Raw genomic sequence first — 11,487 nt, forward strand, 5'->3', positions numbered from 1 at the left:
ACAGACCGGTCAGTTTAACGTCTGTCCCAGGGAAGATAATGGAGCAGGTAATTAAGGAAATCATATGCAAACACTTGGAAGGTAATAAAGTGATAGGGAATAGCCAGCATGGGTTTGTGAAGAACAAGTCATGCCAAACTAATCTGATAGCTTTCTTTGATAAGATAACAAGCCTTGTGGTTAAGGGAGAAGCGGTGGATGTCATATACCTAGACTTTAGTAAGGCATTTGATACGGTCTCGCATGATATTCTTATTGATAAACTAGGCAAATATAACTTAGATAGGGCCACGATAAGATGGGTGCATAATTGGCTGGATAATTGTAGTCAGAGAGTTGTTAACGGTTCTAAATTCTGCTGGAAAGGGATAACGAGTGGAATTCCGCAAGGGTCTGTTTTGGGACCCGTACTGTTCAATATCTTCATCAAAGATGTAGATATTGGGATAGAGAGTACGCTTATTAAGTTTGCAGATGATACCAAACTGGGTGGGGTTGCAACTTCTTTGGAGGATAGGGACATAATTCAAAATGACCTTAGCAAGTTAGAGAAATGGTCAGAGGTAAACAGGATGAGGTTTAATAAAGAGAAATGCAAAGTGCTCCACTTAGGAAGGAACAATCAGTTCCATACATACAAGATGGGAAGCGACTGACTAGGAAGGAGCATGGCGGAAAGGGATCTAGGGGTCATAGTGGACCACAAGTTGAATATGAGTCAACAGTGTGATGCTGTTGCAAAAAAAGCAAATATGATTCTAGGTTGTATCAACAGGTGTATTGTAAGCAAAACTCGTGAAGTCATTCTGCCGCTCTACTCTGCACTAGTTAGGCCTCAGCTGGAGTACTGTGTCCAGTTCTGGGCGCCACATTTCAAGAAAGATGTGGAGAAATTGGAAAGGGTACAGAGAAGAGCGACAAGAATGATTAAAGGTTTAGAGAACATGACCTATGAAGCCAGGCTTCATGAACTGGGCTTGTTTAGTTTGGAAAAAAGAAGATGAAGGGGGGACATGATAGCGGTTTTCAAATATCTAAAAGGGTGTCACAAGGAGGAAGGAGAAAATTTGTTCCTCTTGGTTTCTGAGGACAGGACAAGGAGTAATGGGCTTAAAGTGCAGCAAGGGAGGTTTAGATTGGACATTAGGAAAAAATTCCTAACTGTCAGGGTGGTCAAATATTGGAATAAATTGCCAAGGGAGGTGGTGGAATCTCCCTCTCTGGAGATATTTAAGAACAGGTTAGATAGACATCTGTCAGGGATGGTGTAGATGGAGCTTGGTCCTGCCTTGAGGGCGGGGGGCTGGACTCGATGACCTCTCGAGGTCCCTTCCAGTCCTATGATTCTATGATTCTATGATTAACTGATGGATGAATTACAAAGTCAATGTCTTCTGTCTTTATCATCCATATTTTCACATCCAGGCTTGATTTAAAAGTTGCCAGTTAACGGTAACAGTTTTCAGCTCTGTAGCTCTAGCAGAGGCAGCTCAGACCTTTCATTCTGCAGGTGTCTCTCACTCCCACAAGTGACTTGCAAGATGATACCCAAACACGGGGGTGGAGGTCCCATGGGAATCTGGAAAGCAGGTGGGAGGGAGTTGCCCATGGCTAAACCACCCTTCCCCAGTCTATAGGGAGAATCCAAGGAGCCCTAAATGGTCACATTTTAGCAGTTTGGCAGAGCAGGGGGGCTGGTGCCGGCAGGACAAACAGAGAAGAAGTGCAGGGCAAGGAACCACTCACCAGGTACATGGACCTAGGGATGCGGGGATCCCCTACGCACACCATGATGGAGGGATCATAGCAGGAAGGGAAGCGATTCCGACAGTCGGCATCCGCTGCAACTGTCAGGTTGACTTCCCGAAGGGTGTCGGTTGTGGTGTTCAAGCTGGTCCTGCCCCAACCAGCGATATCACACACGGTCCTTGGCTGAGCTGTGTTATTGGCAGATGTCAGACTGATCAGTCCCACCTCCTGGGTGAGTGACGCATTGCGACTCAGCTGCCATGAAAAAGACAACCAGGAACCATGTGTGTGTGAAGTGTTAGGGAGCAGGGGATGGGATGGGGGTGGTACCTGCAGCAGTGTGAGGTCACTGGGGGTGGGGGATGGGATGGGGTGGTACCTGCAGCAGTGTGAGGTCACTGGGGGTGGAGGATGGGATGGGGGTGGTACCTGCAGCAGTGTGAGGTCACTGGGGGTGGGGGATGGGATGGGGGCGGTACCTGCAGCAGTGTGAGGTCACTGGGGGCGGGGGATGGGATGGGGGCGGTACCTGCAGCAGTGTGAGGTCACTGGGGTTGGGGGATGGGATGGGGTGGTACCTGCAGCAGTGTGAGGTCACTGGGGGTGGGGGATGGGATGGGGGTGGTACCTGCAGCAGTGTGAGGTCACTGGGGGTGGGGGATGGGATGGGGGCGGTACCTGCAGCAGTGTGAGGTCACTGGGGGTGGGGGATGGGATGGGGGTGGTACCTGCAGCAGTGTGAGGTCACTGGGGGTGGGGGATGGGATGGGGGCGGTACCTGCAGCTGTGTGAGGTCACTGGGGGTGGGGGATGGGATGGGGGTGGTACCTGCAGCTGTGTGAGGTCACTGGGGGTGGGGGATGGGATGGGGGCGGTACCTGCAGCAGTGTGAGGTCACTGGGGTTGGGGGATGGGATGGGGTGGTACCTGCAGCAGTGTGAGGTCACTGGGGGTGGGGGATGGGATGGGGGCGGTACCTGCAGCAGTGTGAGGTCACTGGGGGTGGGGGATGGGATGGGGGCGGTACCTGCAGCAGTGTGAGGTCACTGGGGTGGGGGATGGGATGGGGTGGTACCTGCAGCAGTGTGAGGTCACTGGGGGTGGGGGATGGGATGGGGTGGTACCTGCAGCAGTGTGAGGTCACTGGGGGTGGGGGATGGGATGGGGGTGGTACCTGCAGCAGTGTGAGGTCACTGGGGGTGGGGGATGGGATGGGATGGTACCTGCAGCAGTGTGAGGTCACTGGGGTGGGGGATGGGGTGGGGGCGGTACCTGCAGCAGTGTGAGGTCACTGGGGGTGGGGGATGGGATGGGGCGGTACCTGCAGCAGTGTGAGGTCACTGGGGGTGGGGGATGGGATGGGGGCAGTACCTGCAGCAGTGTGAGGTCACTGGGGGTGGGGGATGGGATGGGGGTGGTACCTGCAGCTGTGTGAGGTCACTGGGGGTGGGGGATGGGATGGGGGTGGTACCTGCAGCTGTGTGAGGTCACTGGGGGTGGGGGATGGGATGGGGGCGGTACCTGCAGCAGTGTGAGGTCACTGGGGGTGGGGGATGGGATGGGGGCGGTACCTGCAGCAGTGTGAGGTCACTGGGGTGGGGGATGGGATGGGGTGGTACCTGCAGCAGTGTGAGGTCACTGGGGGTGGGGGATGGGATGGGATGGGGTGGTACCTGCAGCAGTGTGAGGTCACTGGGGGTGGGGGATGGGATGGGGGTGGTACCTGCAGCAGTGTGAGGTCACTGGGGGTGGGGGATGGGATGGGATGGTACCTGCAGCAGTGTGAGGTCACTGGGGTGGGGGATGGGGTGGGGGCGGTACCTGCAGCAGTGTGAGGTCACTGGGGGTGGGGGATGGGATGGGGCGGTACCTGCAGCAGTGTGAGGTCACTGGGGGTGGGGGATGGGATGGGGGCAGTACCTGCAGCAGTGTGAGGTCACTGGGGGTGGGGGATGGGATGGGGGCGATACCTGCAGCAGTGTGAGGTCACTGGGGGTGGGGGATGGGATGGGGGTGGTACCTGCAGCAGTTTGTCCCATGAGCCATAATGAACCCGTCTGTCCCCCCAGCCCCTCCCCACCTGGCCCTTCCACACAGCGGTGTGGCTGTAACACTGTCTACCTGGGGCACTGGGTGGCACAGGGCCGGGAGGTAGGTATCACCCTGTCACCCCCCCCCCCCCCCGAACCTTCCTACCTCACCTAAGTAACCTCCCTCTTACAGCCCTTCCCCAAACTGCGCCCCATACCATACCATGGTGGTAACATCCCCATTCGTGCCGCCATATTGTGTCCAGGCCCAGACGTGACCCTCAGGCCAAACATTTTCCCACCCCTGCCAAGGGTATCTCTGTGAGGCTGTCGCTGCTCCAAGCCCCTATTTTTGCTCTTCCCCATCCTGTTTACATGGGCTGTGCACAGCACGGATCCGTATCAACACTGGGTGAGAAACCACAACCTGTGTGAGATTGTGGTGAGTGGCTGTGACCTGCCCCTAACCAGTCTCCCACTTCCTTCCTGGGTTCAAGAAGAAAAGGGATTTGGTTCAGTTGGGGTATGTCTAAACGACTTCCCTTTTTCCATAAAAGGATGTAGATTAGGCATGTCGATATTGCAAATGAAGCTGGGATTTAAATACCCCGCACTTCATTTGCATAATGGCAGCTGCAGCTTTTTCTTGAAATGGGGTTTTTTGGAGAAAAAAAGGCATTTAGACAGGGATCTTTCAAAAATAAAACCCTTTTCTGAAAGATCCTGTAAACCTCATTTTTTGTCTATCCCCACACACCCATCTATCTATCTATCTATCTATCTATCTATCTATCTATCTATCTATCTATCTATCTATCTATCTATCTATCTATCTATCTATCTATCCCCATACACCCCCTCTATCTATCTATCTATCTATCTATCTATCTATCTATCTATCTATCTATCTATCTATCTATCTATCTCTCTATCTATCTATCTATCCCCATACACCCCCTCTATCTATCTATCTATCTATCTATCTATCTATCTATCTATCTATCTATCTATCTATCCCCACACACCCCCTCTATCTATCTATCTATCTATCTATCTATCTATCTATCTATCTATCTATCTATCTATCCCCACACACCCCCTCTATCTATCTATCTATCTATCTATCTATCTATCTATCTATCTATCTATCTATCTATCTAATCTCCACACCACTCCCCATCTCTCTCTCTTTCTCTCCCAACTGGTTTTGCTGGTTACAAAAGTACACATCTGCCTGTAAGCTCTTCCCTTTTCTAAGGCCACTTTGGGTTCAAACGTCGACCTGGGCTCAGGGCCTGCCTGCACTGGGGCCTTTTCCCCGTCTCCCCACATGTCCCTGTACCTGTAGTCCCCCCTGCCTTGTGAGCCCTCTCCCCACTTGTGGGGACTCAGGGCTGGGTGAGGGACTTGGGCACTCAACTGTCCCAACCAGCCAATCACTCAGGAGTCCAGACACCACCAGCAGCTGCTGCACAAAGCCATTTAATGTGTCACCAGAAATATCTCTGACCCACTGAGCAGGGAACATTGCACAGTTTCCTCTGCTCTTTGCAGGGACCATGCAGGACACAAGCAGGTAGGGACACAGCACATGGGCTTTCTGCGCTAGGGGCCTCCAGCTCTGGTCCAGCCCCAGGACAGTGGGGTGGCTGGCTCAGAGGGGTGGGGAAATTGATGCTTGACACCTGGGCCCAGATGCAGAGGAAGGTCTGATTCTGTGTGGCCAGGAACAGGTTGCGTAGCAGAAGGTGGTGGCTGCATGGCAAAAGATCAGGTCGGTGTTCCTAGATTTAGCACATGTTGGCTTTGATCCAGGGCACAAAGTGGGAAATCCGAGTGAACCCAGCCGGAGGTGCGATGCTGTTATAGGCAACAAAGGAGACGATGCCCTCGGCCACTCCACGGCACACGAGAGGGCCCCCAGAATCACCCTGTCCCAGAACAAGCCAGGAGAGAAGAATTAATGCCTTGATCATACCTGGGTCTCCCGGGCTGCCTGGGCTAGTAAACCCAAAACATGTGAAAAACTCAATTAATACTGAGAATCCTAAGATGAAGGTCTCAGGCATTTACACCATAAACACCCCAGTCTTTATCTAGCCTGAGCTCCTAGCTAAGGCTGTATGCAAAGATATATGAGTAGCCACACTTAATCCCCATTGTCACACAATTGTCATCAACCTTGGGCAAGGCATGTCATGTAAGGTGTCCTCAGAAAAGTTAGAAACTATTATGTACGATTGTCCTGTTTAAAACTATGCCTGAAGCTGTGAGTAGTGGCTACCTGTTAGCATCCCAAATATGGTGACACCCATTTCTCCATCAAGATCAGCCTGCCGTGTATTGATGGGCAGTTATGGACAATCCTCTCATCAAAGGATCAGGGCTGATCAATGGCACCACTGGCTTGACCATTGAGAGCCCTGTCACATCTGAGCATGGCCATTTGTAGCCTTGTTATCGCTGGGCATGGCTGTTTGTAGTCCTCTTAACTTCAGGTGTGGCAATTTATTGCCATCTGACCGGCCCATTTGTAGCTGACTAACCCTTGGGTATGGCTGTTTATTGCGCTGTGATCTCTGGTCTTGGTTGTTTAGAGTTCTGTCACCCCTGGGCGTGGGCCCCAACAAGTAATTCTTTGGGCTCTGGCAGCTTTTCCATTACAAATTCCCCCTGCCCGTGGTGATGATACCATGCACATATATTCCCCCTTCCTGTGGCCCTGACACCATAGATCACCAATAAATCACTTACCAGGCACATTGACTTTGGGTAGCGATGGTCCCCTACACACAGCATAGTGGAGGGAAAATAGTAACGGTACCGCTTCTGACAGAGGTCATCAGTCATCACCGAAAGATTTACTTCCTGAAGGGTGTTGGTTTCTGTTGTCAGGTTGGTTCTGCTCCATCCAGCCTGGGCGCACTTTGCGATGACCAGTCGGTAAACGGACCAGCCTCACCTCCCTGGTCAATGTTGCATTGTAACTCAACTATCCAGGCAAAGAGAACCAGGAAACATACGTGTGTCTTAAACGGAGACACCTCAAGTCAAGAAAGGGGATATGAGATGGGGCGATCCCTGCAGCAGTGTGAGGTCACTGGAGTTGGGGGATAGAATCATTGAATCAAAGAATACTAGGAATGGAAGGGACCTTGAGAGGTCATTGAGTCTAGTCCCCTGCCCTCATGGCAGGACCAAATACTGTCTAGACCATCCCTGATAGACATTTATCTAACCTACTCTGAAATATCTCCAGAGATGGGGATTCCACAACCCCCCTCGGCAATTTATTCCAGTGTTTGACCACCCAGACAGGTAGGAAGTTTTTCCTAATGTCCAACCTAAACCTCCCTTGCTGCAGTTTAAGCCCATTGCTGCTTGTTCTATCCTCAGAGGCCAAGATGAACAAGTTTTCTCCCTCCTCCTTATGATACCCTTTTAGATACCTGAAAAACAGCTCTCATGTCCCCCCTCAGTCTTCTCTTTTCTAAACTAAACAAACCCAATTCCTTCAGCCTTCCCTCTAGAGAAGGTCATGTTCTCTAGACCTTTCATCATTCTTGTTGCTCTTCTCTGGACCCTCTCCAATTTCTCCACATTTTTCTTGAAATGCAGTGCCCAGAACAGGAAACAATCCTCCAACAGAGGCCTAACCAGCGCAGAGTAGAGCGGAAGAATGACTTCTCGTGTTGTGCTCACAACACACCTGTTAATGCCTCCCAGACTCATGTTTGCTTTTTTTGCCACAGCATCACACTGCTGACCCATGTTCAACTTGTGGTCCATTATAACCCCTAGATGGGGTTGGGGTGCTACCTGCAGCAGTGTGAGGTCACTGGGGGTGGGAGATGGGATGGGGCGGTACCTGCAGCAGTGTGAGGTCACTGGGGGTGGGGGATGGGATGGGGTGGTACCTGCAGCAGTGTGAGGTCACTGGGGGTGGGAGATGGGGGCAGTACCTGCAGCAGTGTGAGGTCACTGGGGATGGGGGATGGGATGGGGTGGTACCTGCAGCAGTGTGAGGTCACTGGGGGTGGGAGATGGGGGCGGTACCTGCAGCAGTGTGAGGTCACTGGGTGTGGGGGATGGGATGGGGTGGTACCTACAGCAGTGTGAGGTCACTGGGGGAGGGGGATGGGACGGGGGCGGTACCTGCAGCAGTGTGAGGTCACTGGGGGTGGGGGATGGGATGGGGGTGGTACCTGCAGCAGTGTGAGGTCACTGGGGGTGGGAGATGGGATGGGGGTGGTACCTGCAGCAGTGTGAGGTCACTGGGGGTGGGAGATGGGATGGGGGTGGTACCTGCAGCAGTGTGAGGTCACTGGGGGTGGGAGATGGGATGGGGGTGGTACCTGCAGCAGTGTGAGGTCACTGGGGGTGGGAGATGGGATGGGGGTGGTACCTGCAGCAGTGTGAGGTCACTGGGGGTGGGGGATGGGATGGGGGTGGTACCTGCAGCAGTGTGAGGTCACTGGGGGTGGGAGATGGGATGGGGGCGGTACCTGCAGCAGTGTGAGGTCACTGGGGTTGGGAAAACTGGTTGGGGTGGTACCTGCAGCAGCATGATGTCATTGTTTAAGGTCTCTGTGTTGTACTGCGGGTGGAAGATCTGCCGGCGCACGGGGATTAATTGTTGGCTCATTTCCCGGATGTTGTTGGCTCATTTTCATGGATGTTGTGGGCTCCCAGCATGACAGTGATGCTGCTGTAAGAGGCAAGAGCAGCACAATGACTATTAGGGGAAGAAGACAGGCTCGTAATAGCCTGGGTCTGAATTCCTGTCAACCCTTCCTACCAGAACCCTGCAGGGGTCCATGCCCAGCCCCAGCACAGCACCCAAACACCCTGCAGAGCTACCCTGGGACTAAGAACCCTCCCTGTCCCCCACTGAGCAAGGGGCCAGACCCCAGCTGAGCTCACTGGACACAGCCCCATTGATGTACCCCAGTGCTGGGGCTGGGCCGTGGGTTGCAGAGGTCCCTAGAGACTTGGCAAGGCCCTGTGAGCAGGCCCTGGGCTCTGCTCTACCAGCCTGGGCTGCTCCTTCCCTTCCCCCTATGCCAACACCAGAGCTTCCAGCTCCTCCATCCCCGGTGATCTCACCCACCCCCACGGCCCAGCCTAGAGGCACTTACTCTCCCTGGCAGTGAGCGGCCGTCAGCACAAAATTTCTCTTCACCAGGAACCCGCCGCAGTAGTATTTATCCTTCCCATGTTGTATGTCCAGATAGGCCATGTAGGGCCTGGAGTGGGGCCGGGCTTCCCATCCCCCGATAATCTCACCTGGGGGGAGAACAGAGCCATGCAAAGGGCTCCCTCACCTCCCTTGACATGGACTGAGCTCCCCATCCTGAAGGGAGGCTCCCACAGCCTCTGACCCCACCCCTTGATGCTCTCCTGGGGGATCCCTGAGCTTGGCTCCCTTCACCCTGCTCTGCTCTGCCCCACACTGGGCCCCCCATGGGGCTGGAAGGGAAATCTGCAGCTTTGACCTGGCTCAGTAAAGAATCAGTGCCAAATGGACCCGGAGTGGGGCAGTAAACCCCCTGCTTCTTGTTCACCGCTCTGTGGGCCAAAGTCACCCCGGACTGGTCCAGCCCGTCCCCAGCAGGGCACAGACAGAACTTCTGTGGTTGCTTCTCCACACGCCCACAGGGACCAGGTTGGGCTGCTCCTCGCCCGATTCACCAAAACACCAGTGCCAGGAGAATTGGCTTTGACTGAATGAACCCAGGGAGCCCTTTCACCCCTCGATTCGGGCTGAATTTTTTGTGTGTGCAACCTGGTTCTTTCCCTCCCATGCTGGGAAATGTCTAAGGGACAGTTTTCAGGGTTTGGTGGCCAAATAAAAAATGTTTCGGGATTGAAAAATACAAAGTGGGAATGTCCTTCAGGAAAATGACAAATCTTCTGGGATCTGCTCGGGAGGAGGCGCCAGGCGGGCGGGCGGGAGTGTTGGAAAATCTCCCCTTTAAGGAATGGCAGCGATTGGCTTTATTGTGGGACCTAGACTGAGCTCAGGGACCTCTTTCTGTGCTAGTCACTGCACGGATCCCAACCCCTTCCCTGAGTAGTGTCCGGTCCAAACAGACACCCAAACATTTTTCTCCTTAAAGGGGGAATCGGAGGTCCTGGGAACATGTTTCTAAGAGGTTTAGGTGCCTCATTTCCGTGAGCCATCTGGTTGAGTTCCCAGCCAGAGATCCTGGGCTGATCTGGAAAAGGTGCCGAAGTTTCTTAGGTCCGAGCCTTTCCCCTTAGCACCCTGTTCCTGCTGCCCCTCCACCATCTGCTTCTTTTGTCTCCCTGGCCACAGTGCCTCCAGCTCATAGCAACTCCAAGTATGACACAAGGCTTGAAATTGGGGTCCCAAAGAAGACCTCTGGGGGATGATCCACCAACCCACACAGGCTGAGAACCCCAGAGGTACTCAGGGGAGGCTGCAGGAGTCCCTTGTCCCCTCAGCCCGAAGCGGGTCAGGGGAAGACCCTCACTCATGCCACAGCACCCACCCTGCATGGGCCCCTTTCCGCACACACCCAGCGCCCTTCCCCCACTCACCAGCCCAGCCCCCAGGGGGCAGGAGGAAGGCCCAGGGGAACAGCCCCAGCACCAAGAGCTGCATCGTCAGAGCCATCCAAGGCCAGACACGGAGCCGGTCCTTCTGGCCTGAGGCTTATATGGACGAAGCGTGGTTGGGGGCAGGGTAGGGTTAGCCAATCACAGAGCCCCACAAACATCCACTGGAAATGGGCTATGGGGTGAGAAGCCCATTGGTCAATTCTCAGGTCACAGCTGCATCCACCTAGCTCCGGTCCCTGGCCTGGTGCCATGGCCCACTGGGCCCCTGCACGTCTCTCTGCCTGAGGATGTGGCTAACACGGGCTCTCATATCCTGGCCCAGGCTGAGGATGTGGCTAACACTACCCCTCCCCCAACCGCCAGTGCTTGAAACACTCCAGGGCTGTTCTGCCGTGAGATCCTCCAGCCCCGAGATTTCACCAGGGGCCAGGAGGGACAAGGCCTGAACCCAGAATCCAGACACACACTGTGACCCCAGCCTCCAGCCCTGCTCTGTGTGCAAAGCTAGGGCAGATCTCAAGAGAGGTGGGATCTGTCCAGCAGTGCTCCAGGGAGATGGATCTTCTGAGGGTTTTGTGGGTGGAGAGGGGACTCTCTTCTTTGGACCTGGGGCTAGAAGATTTTGGCCTCTCCTGTGTGCAAAAGAGCATGATCACACTGAGGTGGAGGCACCAGCTCGGGGCTTCTCTGGACTCCGGGATGGTGCAAAAAATGTGGGGATCGGGATAGAGGCAGGAGTTGTGTGCAAGAGGGGCAAGGGCTTCAGTGGGAGCATGGGTCCTAGGGTGCAGCAGTGGCCAAGAGATTTGGGGTGCCGGGGGGTGGCTGTAGGAGTGGGGTGCAGAGTCTGGGTTTCAGTTGTGAGAGGTGTCTCAGGGCTGGGACAGAGGGTTGGGGGGTTGAGGCTTGGTGTAGGTGTTAAGGTGTGGGAGGGGCTCAGAGATTGAGGAGCAGTGCTCAACTTGGGAAAGTTCCTCTTTCCTAATGCAAGTCCCAAGGAGCTGTTGTTGGCTGGGGAGTCAAAGGGAGTTGGGCACCCAAACCCCTCTGAGGATCAGGTCCTAGACGGTCTTATTCCTCTCTGTGTTTATGGCTCTGCCTGGGTTCCCTGAATCCTGTCAGC

General features: G+C 54.1%; 1 pseudogene; it reads right to left on the reverse strand.

Moving 5' to 3' along the window:
* Positions 1-10,407, reverse strand: part of LOC142821097 (cathepsin G-like) — an 11,894-nt pseudogene extending 1,487 nt beyond the window's left edge.
* Positions 10,408-11,487: the final 1,080 nt, after the last annotated feature.

Source organism: Pelodiscus sinensis, chromosome 30, assembly GCF_052426305.1.
Source record: "Pelodiscus sinensis isolate ZL-2025 chromosome 30, ASM5242630v1, whole genome shotgun sequence".
In the NCBI taxonomy this organism is placed as follows: domain Eukaryota; kingdom Metazoa; phylum Chordata; order Testudines; family Trionychidae; genus Pelodiscus; species Pelodiscus sinensis.